This window comes from Scardinius erythrophthalmus (assembly GCF_964197995.2).
Source record: "Scardinius erythrophthalmus genome assembly, chromosome: 18".
Lineage (NCBI taxonomy): Eukaryota > Metazoa > Chordata > Actinopteri > Cypriniformes > Leuciscidae > Scardinius > Scardinius erythrophthalmus.
Window position 1 is genome coordinate 20,790,429 of NC_138238.1, and position 11,408 is coordinate 20,801,836.

Consider the following 11,408-nt stretch of genomic DNA (forward strand, 5'->3'; position numbering starts at 1 on the left):
CAGCCCAAACCGTAAGAGCTGGAACTTTGAAACTTTGACAGATGGTAGTACAAAAATCGAGGAAAGGTTCAGAGATTATGACCCCGATTGGCCCATAGGTGGCGCTATAGCAACCAAAAGCGCGAAACTGTTCATAACTCCTAGACCGTATGTCGTAGACTCAAGTGTCTTATATCATTGGAAAGCTGGATGCCTGACGAACAAAACGTATATCTCCGATTTCATTTCCGCCATGATAGATTTTCCGCCATTTTGAATTTTGTCAAAAACCTACTTTTGCGAACTAGTCCCTGGTTTTTTGCCCGATTGGAACCAAACCAGTGCAGAAATGTTCTCTGGAGTCTGAATATCAATAATTATCGAAAAAAAGTGGAAATTTCGATTCACGGTCGCTAAGGGGCGCCAAAACGTACGTTGTGGGAGGGGCCTATTTTACTAAAATGGCTATAACTCCCGATGTAAATGAGGTATGTTCACCAAACTTGGTACACATGTGTATGAGTTCAATCTGGGGTCACAGTAAAAAAATCGCGACGATTGGCCTCATGGTGGCGCTATAAAATGAAAAAAACATAAAACAGGCTATAACCACCTGACCGTTAGTCCGATTGACTTGAAAATTGGTATGCAGTGTCTTGGTCCAAGGTGCCATGTATATGTATGAGGACATTGGCGTATCTCAAAAAACATGGCCGCCATCGGCCAATGAATTTTGAGCACCTATTAGACAAGGTTAACGGAGGCCGATCGGAACGAAACTCAATGGGCATGTTCGGCTCATGGCCCTAGAGGTCTGTAAGAATTTTGAAAGAAATCGGCCACTAGTTGGCGCTAATGAGTTTTATGGCTCTGTAATCACGTGGTGTTACACTTATCATCACAAAATGCATATCATTTGATAGATCTGCTTATGCTGAACAACTTTGCCTCTAGAACCATTGCTGTCAATCAAACAGTTTATTAATTATTCACGAATATGTTAAAAACCTACTTTTGCGAACTAGTCCCTGGTTTTTTGCCCGATCGGAACCAAACGAGTCTAGGACAATTCTCTGGACTCTCTAGATCAATAATTATCAAAAAAAAGTTGAACTTTTGCATTTGGATGGCTGTAATACGGTCATTTATAAAATGGGCGTGTCAAAATACATTAAAAAGCCTATAAATCCTAAATAAAAACTCAGAACTTCACAAAAATTGGTCAGCATATGTGACATAACATCATTAACAAGCATGAAAAATTCTATGGAGATCGGACGATAGGTGGCGCTATAACTGTTAAAAAGCTTTAAAATCATATATTTCCTATGGTAAACTGCCTGTATTGGCTGTAAATGGTCTTTTCCATCTCTGATCATATAATTTTCATATCATAATGTTCAAAACTAGTGCAATACAATTCTCTGGACTCACTAGATCAATAATTGTCAGAAAAAGTTGAACTACTTCATTTGGATAGCTATAATAGGTTCACTTCAAAACCTGGCCTTTACCAAGTGTCCCCGAAAGCCTATATCTCTTTAATCAATGCTCAGACCTTCTTAAAAACAAGTCAGAACGTGTGAAATATCACCCTGAACAAGCATGAAAATTTTCAGACAGATCGGACAAAATTTGCCTCTATAACAGTTAAAAAGGTGAAAATGATATGAATTAATGGCATGTTAAGCCAATAAGTGGTATTTTACTGCCCCCTGCTGTTTAAAATAGTCATTTTCTCATATTGGTATTGGTATCAGCCATGGTAAATCATGATAAATGATGATGGTGTGTGTGTGCGTGTGTGCGTGTGCGTGTGTGTGTGTGTGTGGTACAAATATAACAAAGGTTTTATTTTCCAACATGAAAACAAACATAACAGAGTGCTAGTGCACAAACAATAACCGACAATGATAATGGGTGAGAGGGGAATGATGAGGAGGAGCAGGTGATGATGAGGAGGGTGATGAGGAGCAGGTGCAGGTGATGACGACAGATGGTGAATGTGATGAAGACAGAAGGTGAATGTGATGAAGGTGAATGTGACACCAATATCACTGAAACATTTGTGTGTGTGTGTGTGTGGCATTATTGTGTGTAGCATATGTAGCAAGTATGCATTATTGAGTTAACATGGAAACACTGGTTTGCTTTAGTGCAGAAAACTGGTCAAAATCATGAGGTTTAAAGTGAAAGTGAGCCAATAAGTGGTCTTCTACTGCCCTCTGCTGGCCATTCTACTTATTAATTAAATATTTCCACATGTGCTTGCATTTATACTTGAATACACACTAAAAAATCACTTATATAGCAATAACTATTATAACACAATCATATTTTGTCAGTGTTAATCACTTTATTTGCACTGACACTTCAAATAATTGCTAGTAATGTGGTAAATCATGGTTAACTATGCTGTGTGTGTGTGTGTGTGTGTGTGTGTGTGTGTGTGTGTTACAAATATAACAGATTTTATTTTCCAACATGAAAACAAACATAACAGAGTGCTAGTGCACAAACAATAACCTACAATGATAATGGGTGAGAGGGGAACTTAAATACACAGATCAAGACAAGGACAACAGGTGACGGTTATGATGATGAGGAGCAGGTCATGATGATGATGAGGGTGATGAGGAGCAGGTGCAGGTGATGACGACAGATGGTGAATGTGATGAAGACAGAAGGTGAATGTGATGAAGGTGAATGGGAGTATGCATTTTTGTGTTAACATACAAACACTGGTTTGCTTTAGTGCAGCAAACTGGTGAAAATCATGAGGTTTAAAGTGAAAGTGAGCTAATAAGTGGTCTTCTAATGCCCTCTGCTGGCCATTCTACATGTTTTTTGCATTCATACTTGGACACACACTAAAAAAAATCACTTGTATAACTAACTATTATAACACAATCATAGTTTGTCAGTGTTTATCACTTCATTTGCACTGACACTTCACATAATTGCTAGTAATGTTGTAAATTTGTCAACAACATTTGTCTTCTACAAAAAGAAGACTTGCATTAAGGATTTGAATACTTATTATTTATTTATAAATCTGATATTGTCTATAATTTGTAACATTGCTATATAATGTTTGCACAAAGTATAAACTTCACAAAGCTTTGTACATGTGAAGAACATGTCATTTTGAAGAAATATGCAACATTTCATGGACTTCTGATGCTAAGAGGGTTCACAGTAAAATCTAAACTAACAATAATTTCAACTGTAAGATGGAGGCTTTAATACCACTGTTGTCCACTAGAGGGAGCAGCAAGATTACATTTACAATATTTTAAATGTTTTTTTCAGCTTTCAGTGTGGGAACAAAGAAATTATTAAAGCTATTTTGCATTATCACAATGCACTGTAATATAGTTTTATATTATTGGATCACAAACAAAAATGTGAAATACTTAATGACCATTAAAAGTTATGTTCACAATATCATATCTCATTACAACATATTGTGTGTGTGTGTACGCATGTGTAAAACGGTATCAAGTATTATTGTTTAAAGTTCTCTTTTCTCTGTTTTAGTGTATCCTTTTATGCTATTTGTGTCAGTTGTACATTACAAGAAGCATAAATGTTTAAAACTCTAGGAATTACAATATTAAAATAGACATATAAACAACCATGCAAAATTTCATGGAGATTGGGCAATACGTACCTCTATAAAAGTTAAAAAGGTTAAGAATGATCATTTTTCTATTTTTTGAATTTCTCTGAAATTATTTTTCTGAAATTCCCACTAGATGGCAGTAGAGAATCACTTATTACTACATTCTGCTCGCTAATATTTTAACTAATTTAATTTGAAATCATATTTTATCTTTAAAAAATCATTATAATAACATTACAGATCAGATTTTTTAAGGTTTACCATTTATTGATGATTTGAGGCATATTTTTGTCAATAAAATTATATGATTACAATGACAATTGAAAATTGTGTTTTAAACGGGAAACCTGTAATAAGATTTTTTTTACCTGGCATTTATTTAATATGTGTGTGTGTGTGTGTGTGTGTGTGTGTGTGTGTGTGTGTGTGTGTGTGTGTGTGTGTGTGTGTGTGTGTGTTTAAACATTTTTATTAGAGTTAATATGGAAAATGTGCCATTAAAAATACATGGACTCAAACAAGTCAAAGAAAACAAAACTGTATTTTATTGACAGAATAATACAATGTTTCTTTTGAAACAATGCATATGAAAATAGGTAATATGAAATCAATCAATTCATTCAAATTCAATTTTTGCATATTGAAGTATGTCTCTGTAGTAAAACAATTTTTTATAGTAATCACATTAAATGAAAATACATAACTGTGCAGTATTGATATTTGAAATGACAGAATCTACAAATAAAATTTAAAACACTACTTATTAAAATAAAAAAAAGTTAAATAGTAACCGAAAAAAACATAAATAATTTTTTTTTTAAACAAACCATAGGAAAATATTTGAAAAAAAGTCCAATAGTTGTAAATAAATATTCATTCATTCATTCATTCATTCATTCATTCATTTCAATTGTTTGCACATTTTCTACACATGAACGTAGAAAAGTATTTGTGTTAATATATGTTCAAAACTATATTGCATATTAAATAAGAATAATTTTCAAGTATGAAATATGTGAAATTGCAGAATATATAAATTAAAAATATCAACAATAAAAATAAAGCATTCATTCATTCCTTTTAAATGAATTGAAAACATTTTCAAAGCAAAAATAACATTCAATAAAAAGTATAGTTCTTAAGTAGTAGATTAATGAGGCAATAAATAGTAAAAAAGACGTCCACATAAAATCTGAAATTACATAATATAAAAATTAATTTTAAAAACATTAAACATAAATTGATTAATTCATTCAAATGCATTTAAAAATATATTGAAATTAAATATTATTATTTTCAATAAAAGTGTAGTTGTTAAATACATTAAAGAAGCATTATAGAGTAAAACAAAAATCCAAATTAAATGTGAAATGACATAATATAAAAATTAATTTAAAAAAAAATCAAAATGTCAACAATAAAAAATAAACCAATCATTCATTAATTCATTCTTTTTGAATGCATTGAAAAAATGCAAATTTTAAAAACAAAAATAAAATTACTGTAGACCTACATTAATAAAAATAATTTTAAAAATATAACAACAAACAAGTTATATTGGTGACAGGGAAAGTGAAACTGAACATGATAATGAAAGGAAACAGAATACTATTGTGACTTAATTCTCCCCAATCACACACCACCAGAAATGTTGTGCTCATGCTGCAAAATTTTCAACAGAGGTAACAGAGGTTGGCAATGAGCAGACAAATACCAATGAGACCCAGGATCTGGCTAAATGAAACAACACAGTGGAGATGATGGAGGAAGAAGACAAAGGATGACTTAGAGGAGGTGATGGAGGTAAGAGGCAAGGTGGAACCATGATTCAGACTGACATAGGTGTAGTTGTGAACAGTGTAGATTCAGGCAGAGATGGTGACCAAGGAGACTAAGACCTGTGAGCAGCTTCAGCAAAACAGACTTGGAGCTGGGCAGGACCAGTGGTGATGAAGATGACATGGAATTGGACTGAAGCAGAGCAACAAAGACATCTAATGACTGGACTGAACTAGCAGAGATGAAGGCATCTTGTAAGTTGGCCAAACCAGTGGAAACTGTAATTATCCATTTCATCCCATGACAATAATTCAGTGGACAGTCGGCTCATAGGACAATCCTCAGAGATGACAGTGTGGTCAGGGCTTCACTTCAGTCTATGCAGGACAACACCACTACAATTCCATCAATCAAAGACAAGATTGGCCTCTGTTAAACACAAAAACTAGGGATAAGCGTTTCAGAATGTTCAACACATGGCAATGTAAAATAACTGAACAACTGATTGTTGATTTCCTCTTTTGAAAGCCAAGAACAGAAAGCTAAAGCTGCAATAAGCTCAAAGTTACCAAAATAAACAGAGAACAGTAGAAAAATTACCTTGCACTGTGATGAATCTGAATGCTGAACTGAGCCACACAGATGTAGTCCACAATTGTAATGGTGATGTGATGATCTGGACATTGTTGTCTATAGTCAAACTGCTTCCTTGATTTGCAGAATGTAATCTTCAGCTGGTTCTGGAGTTGAATATTGTCCTAATAATGAAGATGATCTGGTCATCAATCAGTGTAAGATATTTGATGTACCTATAGACAATGAAGATGTGATTAGGATTTTTTTTTATACTTTATAACTTATACAAATTTATAAAACATTGTGCTTAAAGCAAGCATGTATGCATATAAGCATATATTACAGAGCAATGAAAGTTATAATCAATTTAAACGAAAAAATAATCTTACCTTGTTTATCAATACTTGAAGTGTTGGAATATGATGATAATGAAGCAGCAAAGATATTGTAATATTTCTTAAAGTCCATCTTTGTCTTTTCTTCTTTTTTATATATCTTCTCATTTATTGTTTTGCTGCAAATATTCACCTTTTGAATTACTTTACTATAAATTAGCCAACTGTATGATGCAGGTCTCCATATAAATTCATTGTAAAATGACATTACAAAGACATTTTGAACAATAAAATACATCAAATAAATAAAATGAATGAATGAATGAATGAATGAATGAATGAATGAATGAATAAATAAATTAAAAATAATAAAATGTTTGTGTGGGTGTTAAGGCCTTTGAATAAAAAAACATATATTTTGACATGTATATTTAAATAATAAAATATTAACATTATAATAATTCAACAGGAATATGGAAATGTATTGTAGGTGGCCTTAACACCCACTAACAATCCTAATGTCTAATGCTGCCTTCACGTGCTATCGGAAATGTGTTATTTCAGACATCTTATGCCATGATTATGAATTTGACATGTTAATGTGTTTTGTTGTACAAAAAAATATATATTTTTGATAGAATCTGATTCTTATCTATTTCTTTCGGAAATATCCTATTTCTGACTTCATAAGCCATGATTATTGGTTTGACATGTTCGTGTGCTTTGTTGTACAGAAAAATAGTATTTTTGATAACATCTATAGTGATTCTTATTTCATAAATCTTATTAATCAACAATAATTATTATGCTAAATTTCCAACTAAAAAATATATTTGCACTAATTCCGATAGCACGTGAAGGCAGCATGAATTCCCACAGAGGCCGTCCAGTGTTAGTCATCCACCTCTGCATCCCCCCCCCCCCCCCCCCATTCTGGTTGGACGTTTCATTACAACAGCCACTTCAGCACAACACAGTCATGATAGCTGAAGTATGTAGGCATGATATCAATCTTTATTCTATCAATATCAATATCTTTAATGTATACATGGTCAATTAATGTGCCATTTTCAGTTGTTGCATTTGCAACAATTTGTGTGAAGCCAAAATGCTGCATGAGATCATGAATAGTTGATTTATTGAAAATGTTTTCATTGAAATCTCCTAGAATTATTTTTCCACCTGATAAGCTGTTTATTTGATGAATTAAGGTAATCAAGTTCTCTCTAAATAACGGCATGTTATATGATGATGGTCTGTATACGACTGCCACAGTTGTGTTTAAGTCTTGTGTATGACACATTAGACATTCAATGTTAATGCATGGTAAATCAACTAAACCAGCTTTTACATTCTCTCTGTGATATATACCAACACCACCATGATTTTCCTGTTTAAGTGTAGCAAAAACATCTTCACTTGTGTCATATGCAACACTTCGTGGTTTGTCATGAAAGTGGTATCCAGAAAGATTGACGTCGTTCTCCGAATAGTTTGGCTTTAGCCACGTCTCTGTTACACAAATCATATCTGCTTGACAATATCTGTTATCTTGCCGAATATCTAAAATATGTGGAATGAGCCCTTGGACATTGTGTAGCATCATTTGAAATTGTATGTTTTCTGTGGTTTCACATGGATCAATGAAAGGAGGCATTCTCTGTAGAGCTTCCTCAATGTTGTCTTTTGAAAAAATAGCTTTTTCTGTGAAATCTTCTATTATGAGTCCATCAAGAGAGGTCACTCGACTTAATGCTACATATGCTTGTCCTGGAGCAAATATCTTTTTCAATGAAACAACAGCTTTGTTCACTGTCAGACCTTGCACTTTGTGAACTGTGGAAGCCCATGCCAATTTCAAAGGAAACTGTCTTCTGACACCACCACTGCTTGTCACTTTCTCTTCTTCAGGCTCGATTGCTGTGCTTTTCTCCAGTCCAGGTTTTAAACATGGATTTTTACCTCTAGCTTCTTTACCAGCTCGTTCATCATCAAATTCAATGTATATTTTTGATGGAAATATTTCATCATTTTCATAATAGAATTCTTTAATTGTTCCAAAAATTCCATTCACAAGACCATCTGATACATTGATATTTTTCAGTAGCATTACTCGAGCATTGATCGCTAATTCAAGCGTTTTTTCCAAAGAACTGTTGTGAACTCTGAGATGAAACCCATCCTTTTTTTCCATTCGGCCAGTTTTAGCATTTCTCTCAAAATCCTGGGCGTTCACAGTAACTGTGTCAGAGCATATTTTGTGCACCATTTTTATGTTATGTTCATTAACCTCACTATTAGTAGCATAAATATGGATATCTGTACTCTCATCACCATCACCTGTTTCACATGATTTTAGCATAGTAATATCTTCTTCAAGCATTACTTCATCTTTTTTACGTCGCCTTAAACGATTTAATAATTCTGCAAACTGTTTGTCCTTCTGGCGCATGATCTCTGTAAGTTCAACCAAACTGAAGTTAGTTTCCCAAAGATTCACACTGTTCACTGGTTCGGTGTAAAGTGGTTTTCCTTTGACAGGAGACAGCTGATAAAAATCTCCAACTGCTATGACAGAGACTTTTCCGAATGCAGAGTAATCACCTGTTTGTTTGATCTGTCTTAATCTTCCATGAATATATCCTAGAAGTTTATGATCAACCATTGAAATTTCATCAATTATTAATATTTGCAGTTTTCCAAGTTTGGCTCTCAAGGAATTCATTTTTTCATCTCCAAGTGGTTGATATGGCAGTGATGCATTTATTCCAATGCAGAGACTGGAATGTACAGTAGACCCGTTAATCTGGTACGCGGACACACCAGTAGGAGCACTTAATAGCACATGTGTCTCATCTGGGTTGTCTGTTAACTTTGAAAGTATGCGAGAGGCTTCATAATAGATGGCTTTAATCAGTACTGACTTTCCAACACCTCCTGGACCAGATATGAACAAATGAAATGGATCTGGGTTTTCACCTTGCACTTTTGCTAAACACCATTGTCGCACTTTGTAAAAGATTTGTGACTGCTTTTCATTCAAAGAACGCAGTAAATCCATGGCATCTTGCTTTGTCATCGCTGATGGATTGTTTTCTATCTTGGACGTACCCACTTTTGGTAATAAATCAGGAATGATATCATCACATTCTTCTGTTTCTATTTGATCTTTCTTACTCTCCAGACATTCGAGACGTTCAAGTTCAGCTTCTGGACAGATTTGGGCCCAAGCATCTTCCATTGGTCCATGTTGTTCTAAATCATCTTGAGCTCTTTGTATTGTGTCTGCTTCTTTCTCAAACTTTCCCATATTACTGTCCACTATCAATTTCACTGACTCAAGCTGAGCATCTGAAATTGTTACAAATCCAGTCTCATAAAAATCCTTATATGTACTGAAATTTGTTGGTTTCAATTGATCTCGCACAAAATGAGGCAAAAACAATTCTAAAATACTTTGATGATAATTTTCAGAATTTTTAGTGGGTGAAAAACGAGCATATCGCACAATGGCAGAGTCTGTATGAGTTCTTTTTCGCACAAACCCCATGTCATTTTCCAGTCTTACTCTGTCTGGACATTTTTCAGAAGCAGTCAAAACTCTGTATTCTGATGCAAAGGTTGCTAAACACATTCCACTGAATTCATCTGTATGTGGACGGGCTCTGTATCTGTCTGAGATGCTTTTCATCCAAATGCCATCACCGTCATCTTCTCCACATTCAGCTTTTTTATGTATGGTGTTTAAGGGTAAACTCATTCTTATTTGATTAGTACCAGTTGGAATAAACACCACTTTCCTTGATCCTTGTTTTAGTTTCATGTTAGTCAGTCGATACACACTCTCTTGAGCTGAGACTTCTCGATTATGTAAAAACACACTTCCTAGTTTTCTTAAAGCCTGTTTAGCATCCATATTACCTTGGTTGTGTGATTCTCTTTGAGCATTTGCCAAAAGCAATCCCATTTCTCTCTCAGCTTTAGAAATATAGGATATTATATATACTATACAAGAGTAAGCGTCAACAACAAACTGTATGTCCATGTTTGCATTCCAGCATCGTAAAAGATCTGGGTTATATTGATTGACCCACACATCATTTGGATTTCTCTTCAACACAACACTTGTTTTTTTCGTCATTTTATTGTAAGCCATTTCAAATATCTCTTGATTTATACCAATAGATGCAAACATAGAGTCAACTGAGTCAAAGACAGCATCACTATTCAACAAACATTCTCTCACTCTTTTCATTATAGCTTCAGCTATCTCTTTTGATATTTGTTGGCAGTTGTTTGTCTTTTTGCATTCACTTTCAATTTTTTCATCATCTATTTCATTTTCATCCGTATCACACTTGCTGCTTCTTGTAATGAAAGTATTGTTGGTTGGTGGACGTGGAAAGTTAAATCTACACACAGTTCCTTTCTTTTTACATGTTTTTGAATGTCTTTTGCTGTGCTGTTGGACAGTGCTCACAATTTCATGCATTTCTTCCTGCTGTTCAGGTGGCATTTCACAAGTGACATATTGATCAACAAATGCTACAACTTCATCATCGTCATCTCTGTCTACTTGAGGTGCATTTTCAACCCAAAAGAGACAATGTGTATGAGGGGATCCACGCTGTTGAAATTCTATTCGATAGAAATAATCTATTATTTTTCCGATTGGCTGGGCTGGCGACATGATCACATCTCTTAGAAAGCAATGAAAGCGATGGTCAAACATTCTAGCAGCAGTTACAGGATTGCGTTTAAGCATTCCACATCTATCAGACCAGTCCAGTTCATCAATAGGAGTTTCACAGCCCTCTTGTTTCACAATAGATTGCATTAGCTCTGGCCATCGCAAGTCTGCTGATGAAAATGAGCAAAACCATGTTGGGATACCTAATTGTCTCACCATTGCAAACAAATCTTTTTGAACATTTTGCCAAAAAACAGGACTCCCTCTCACTGGCTTCAAGAATTTATAACCCTGATCAAAATTTAAAATCTTTTGCAATGACTCTTTGTTTGTCAGCATTTCTGCAGTAATTTTTGTTTTGTTGCTTGTGTCATGGCCTTTCCGCAAAGCAATAGATACATTTGAGATAACTTGATTAAGCTCA